This window comes from Melampsora larici-populina (genome assembly GCF_000204055.1).
Source record: "Melampsora larici-populina 98AG31 unplaced genomic scaffold MELLAscaffold_49, whole genome shotgun sequence".
Taxonomy (NCBI): domain Eukaryota; kingdom Fungi; phylum Basidiomycota; class Pucciniomycetes; order Pucciniales; family Melampsoraceae; genus Melampsora; species Melampsora laricis-populina.
Genome location: NW_006768813.1, coordinates 127,374 through 133,860, shown reverse-complemented (window position 1 = coordinate 133,860; position 6,487 = coordinate 127,374).

Below are 6,487 nucleotides of genomic sequence, written 5' to 3'. Positions count from 1 at the left end.
TGCCAAGTCAAGCTCGCTAGTCTTGCTGCATTGACTGCAGATGGTTCGAACTTTGACGTATGGGATGCCGACATCCAGGAATACCTCGAAACTATGACCGGATGTGTCGATTATCTTCATCCGGCAGCTATTCCTTCCGTCGATGGTTGGCGCGAAGACATCGCTAGGGGAATCAACGGACTTTTTCACTGGACTGTTGACAAGCACATCGCCATGCGTCTAAAGGACCATTCACCTGTGCCTTCTGCTCGTTACGCTTGGCTCAAAAGTCAATTCTCCGGCCAAACCTTTGCCGGAAGAATGTCCTTGTTAAATGAATTTACATCCATCAAGTACGATCCATCTTCTACTACCTTGGATGCGTTCGTTAACTCAGCCTCTACTCTTCGTCGCAAACTCGAAAGAACCGGCATGTCTATCCCTGAAGACGTTTTCGCTGGTATTCTGATGAATAGCGTTCCTAAGGATTTTCCTAACGTTTCAAACACTTTCGAAGCTTTAATCATCAACGATCCGCGTGCTACTGTCAACTCTTCAGCTATGGTCAGAGCCATTGGAGCTGCTGATGTGGCTCATCGCCATAGAAATATCTCGGTTGCGGACGGACTCAGCGCTTCGATTGCGAAATCTCCTAAGGCTAGGGTGTTGCGTTGTTACTACTGTAAGAAGACCGGCCATACGAAACCGGATTGTCCTGCGCTCAAGACTAAGGACAAGAAGCGTGTTTCCCCTATCGCTTCTACTTCGGATGCTCGGACTGTTGAACCTCAGTTCGCGGACATCGATTTCTCAGGGCAAGTGGATATCCGTCACATCATGGTTTCGCAACTGGACACTGATATCACTTCCTCTACCATCATTTTCAACACCGGCGCGACTCATCACGTGTTTAATGACCGCTCTTTTTTCATTTCTATTCAAAACATTACCCCTATACCAGTTAGAATGGCCAATAACAATTCTTCTTCATTTATTACTGGTGTTGGTCGTGTTAGAATATGCAATGTAACAAACTCTGATGAGTTTTTAGAAGTCAACAACGTCTATTTTTGTGAGAATTTGCGTCATGGTCTACTCTCTGGTATTCAACTGGAGGAGGATGGTATTACTTTTAAAAATTCTTCAAAAGGTATTGAACTCTGGAAGGATAATTCAAGAGTTTTAACTGCTATCAAATCAGGAAGGAAATGGGTTTTGAAGGCTTTATCCCATCCTGTTGAGACAGCTGCTGTTATCGGTGATTTTATGCTCTGGCATCGCCGTCTGGGTCATGTAAATGACAGAACCTTATTGAAGTTGATTCGTGAAAAATCTTGTGTTGGATTGCCTGATAAGCTGACTAAAACTGTAGCGTGTGAAGACTGTGCAATATCCAAATCCACGAAGACTTCAACAATCGGTCCCTCTTTAATTTCTTATGACGGACCTCTTCAACTTGTAGTAGCTGATTTGTGTGGACCTTTTCCCGTCAAAACTATATCCGGATCTGAGTATTCTCTTGAGATCAGGGATATCTACTCCACGTATATGCGAACTTATCTATTGAAATCGAAAAGTGATGCAGCTAATCAGATTAAAATCTTTATCGCAGAAGCTGAACGACGTACCGGAAAGAAAGTCATTCACTGGAGAACAGACGGTGGAGGTGAATTTGTCAATAACTCTTTGAAATCGTATTTTGCTGAGAAGGGCATCAAGATTCAAACTTCTCTTCCTTACTTCCATGAACAGAACGGCTCGATAGAACGTGCAAATCGAACGGTTCAAGGAGGTATGCGTGTGTTGCTTCGAGATTCAGGACTTCCTAGGAAATTCTGGGGTTTTGCGATTATCACTGCAACTGATCTTCACAATCGGACACCGAATTCAAACACTGGAGCAAAAACTCCCATCGAGCTCATGTTTGGTTTTGCACCACAGGTTGATCATCTACGAATTTTCGGTAGTTGGGCTTTTGTCCATGTTCCGGTCGAAAAACGTCGTAAACTTGATGATCGTGCAGTTAAGTGTCGGTTTGTAGGATATCTGGAGGCAAGCAAGGGGTGGAGATTTTGGAATCCGGTCAGTGAAGAGTTTATCGACTCAGCCCACGCACGATGGCTTGATGAGAAGACAACCGATAAAATCATCCCTGAACCTCCCGTCTCTCATCATGATGAATCTTCTTTGAATCATATATTGTGAGGGTTGGGTACTCTACAGAGGACTCAAGGCTCACTAAGTGGGTACTGGATAGTAGCAAATGTTTCAATAGTCTATTTTTATATTTCAATTATATGGTAATTACAACAGAAATATAAGAAAGATAGAGAAAGAGGGAAAAAGGGGGGGAACTGGTCTGTTTGGATAAACCCAGACAGACTACAGTTAAATGACTCCTGAAAAGGAGGTTTTTAATTATAATAAATAAATGTTATAATTAATGAAGGATGGATCCCAAATGTCCTTCCTTTAATCTTCTAATTAACAGATTAAAGAGTGAAATAAAGGTCACTACACTGGTTGTTCTTAAAGTCACCAACTTATGGTTGTTCTTAAGGTCACCAGCCTGAAAGTAATTATATGTAGGTCACTAGCCTTGGGTTGTTGGAAGGTCACCAACCTAAAAGAGTTCCTACTTGGGGGAAGTAGAGGATCCAGAAAGGGTGAAGGTATTACTTACTTTTAATCAAGGAACTGATTAAAGTAATGAAGTTATCACTAGTCTTATATTTATAAGACTCTTGATGTTACTTCAGTAGAACTTTAATTGTTCTTAAAAGTAGTGTGTAATAATTGCTTGGGGTTTTCTGAAGGCTGAGAGAGGAGGGGTTTATATACTCTCCTCTCTAAACCTAACTGTAGTGATATTTTGTTATTATCACTACATTGGTTCAGGGTTAGTCATTAACATATAGTAATGATTGTTACTAGTGATGCTTAGTTACATATACATGTTATGTGTGATATGTAATATAAGCATTTAACTCTTGACACTGAGTTATGAGGTGTAAATGGTGATTTATTACGTATTACATGTTGTTTTACAGGTTCATGTATATGTAATGAAGGTTTTGGTACATTGTATTACATGTTACATACAGTTTATATTCAGTATGTAGCATGTAATTGATTTATACATAGGGTTTTGATTGTTACAGGTTAGTTTTGGGTACATGTATATGTACTCAGGGCTGACATATATTAACTTCAAACAACACTATCCAAACTCATGAAGAACTTCGTACTCTATTTGAATCTCTTTCAATTACTTATTCACTTGAAGATCGCCTTTTTACGGACACTGTTAGGCAACAGGATTTGAACATTGATTTATTGCATGCTAAGGCCGCTGGATTTGCTCAACGATTACCCAGAAGCTATCAAGAAGCCATGCATAGCGAATATGCAACTGAATGGAAGGAAGCGTGTGCTAAAGAGCTTGAGATGTTGATAAGATTGAAGGTATGGGAAGAAGTTCCTCTACCACCGGGACAGAAGGCTGTATCGAGCAAATGGGTGTTTGCTGAGAAAACGGACTCACATGGTAACATCACAAAACGCAAATCTCGATTCGTTGTCAGGGGTTTCACTCAGCGTGAAGGACTGGATTTCTCAGAAACATTCGCACCAACGGCTAAATTTACATCCCTCATGATCATCTTCTCCATCACGGTTTTTCATGGATGGCTCATTCGGGGTTTTGACGTTGTGGCAGCTTATCCACATAGTCCGATTGACGAAACTATCTACGTCAAACCAGCTGAAGGTGTACCGACATCATCTCCCAATCTTTATCTCTTACTTCGAAAAGCTTTATATGGTACTAAGCAAGCAGCTCGCTGCTGGTGGAAACATTTCTCTTCAATCTTAGCAGGTATGGGATGCAAATACTGTATCAATGATCAGAGTTTATACGTTCTACATTACAAAAACAACATTGCACTATTATGGATTCATGTTGATGATGGGGTTATTTGCGGCTCTTCGATTGATATCATCAATTTTATTCACGAATCTTTATTGAAAACTTTCCAAATCACTTGGAACGACAACTTGGAACAGATAGTTGGGATCAAAATCGACTACAAACCCGACGGTATCTTCTTGTCCCAACCAGTCTTAACCGCCAGTGTTCTCAAATCGACTGGTTTCACCACTTTGAAAACATCTACTCCTATGGTTGCAAATCTCCAATTGGACACTCTGGATAAAGATGCTACAGGTATTAACGCATCATCGTTTCTATCAATTTTAGGCTCTTTGTCTTACCTGGCTATAGGTACTCGTCCGGACATTTCATTTTCTGTCAATTATTTAGCTCGATTTTCTTCAAAACCGGGGGACAAGCATTGGCTTGCTTTGAAACATTTGCTTAGGTATATTAGTGGTACAAAACATGATGGAATTTATTTTAGAAAAAGGAATGAAGATATGGATTTGGTCACTTATTGTGATGCGAATTGGGGGGGTGAGTTTTCTAGGTCAACTCATGGTTTCGCTGTTTTTCTTTTTGGTAATATTATTTCATGGGCCTCGAGGAGGCAGAGTTGTGTAGCAACTTCTACCTGTCATGCAGAGTATATGGCTTTGGGGGTGGCTTCAAGAGAATCAATATGGATTCAAAACTTATTAGAAGACATTTTCAAGAAAACTTTCATTACGACTTTGAAATGCGATAATACGGCCGCTATCAAGGTTGCTCAAGATTTACATTTGACCAAACGATCTCATCACGTTGCGCGAGAATTCCATTACGTCAACGAACAAATATTTGATGGGAACCTTAAGATCACCTGGATTGATGGACCCAATCAAAAGGCCGATATTCTTACAAAGTCACTTGCTAATGTAATTTTTCATATTCATAAACACAACATCTGTATGTCATAGTAGTGTAAACCTCTAAAGGTTGAGGGGGGGGTGTTACGGCTGAGGTGACCAGGCACCGTAGGTGACAAGGCAATCAGCCTAGTCTCACCCGTTTTCGGTTTAGCCCAGGTGGAAGATCCAGGAATGTTGGATCGGGCTGGTTTCATCTTTTTGTGTTTCGCGTCATTGTTTGTTCCGCCTAGCTGAAACTTGTTTCATATAAATAGTTCTTCTTTCTTCCTAAACTTGTGTTGGTCTCTCTATTGTCACAAACTTCTTTGTTTCGGTAGAATCATCACTAACACTAGTTGAACTAGGTAGATTCTTATTTCTTCTATTTTTGTCTTTTATGAAATTGTCACAAACTTCTTTGTTTCGGTAGAATCATCACTAACACTAGTTGAACTAGTTTACGTTTCATCTGCTCTCGTCCCAATATGAATGACTGTGGTTCTTTGACTGTGGTTCCTGTGACATGTACCGTACCTGTGATGTCAGACTTGACAGTGATCATCATACCTTTACCCAAATCTTGGTTTTGAGAATGACACCAAGATGTGGTACAGCCTGATTTTCAAAAGGGCGGGCTTCAAAGTAAATTTATTTGTGGACAAGTCCTTTTGATTTTGTCAAGAAGTGGATGCTTTTCAAAGGAGAATAGCCACATGATCAGCACTCGATGTGAGCTTGGATGAGCTCATTCGCATGCTGAGCACCTGGCTGGCAGGTTGCGCTCGTATGACCCAGCTCACCCACTCATTGGCTAGTAAGTCACGCCACACCAACGTGGTCTTTCTCTCCACGTGTAAGATACGTGACAGGCCATAGGTGAAGGCCACATAGCCGCACTCACACTGCTACCACCTGTTCTACACAACCACTCAGTGTGGTCATACCCAACTGACATTTCATGTGGTCCCAGTTCAAAGTCGCCCCGTGGTGTAGAGATCTGGAGTTGCTCGAGTTTACCTACGAAACAAACCCTAAAGAAGCTGAGGTTCAAGTCCAAGTAGAGGCTCCGAAGGAGAAGTCTAAATCGAAAGTCGAGACGAACACGATTATGACCATAGGCACTCTACCCTCCAATAACATGATTGGATTGTCACAATACTTCCATGATATTATGATCAATAAAAACGTCCATATGCCGGTCTCCATCTTTGATCCAACTTGGTTGATGCAAGATGCTAATTTCATGAAGACTAGATCCGCGAAAACAAGCTGTTCAACAAACATAGTTTCCTATGTTGGCCTGCCTTATCTAAATGAGTATAGGTTAACTCAAAATGAATGGTCAACTCGTTTCAATCTGATGATTAAATATCAAGAAGAGAAATATGACATACTAGAATCCCAAAAAGCATCACCTATCGCTCCTAGACTGCGTTTACATAAAGAGAATGTCCTTCAAATTCAAATTAAATGTTATGGGAAATGGACGCCGGCTATGAGATACGACATAGCTCATAGACGAAACGTTTGGGAGAATCGTTTGCAAGACGGATCTATGGCGGACGTTGGAATGTTAAACGTCGAATTAGCAGAGAGAGCAAAAGAAGATGCAACCCACTTTCTGGATTGGAATTACATTGATAACCAATACGCATTTGGAAGTGTGATGCAAAATATCAGTCCG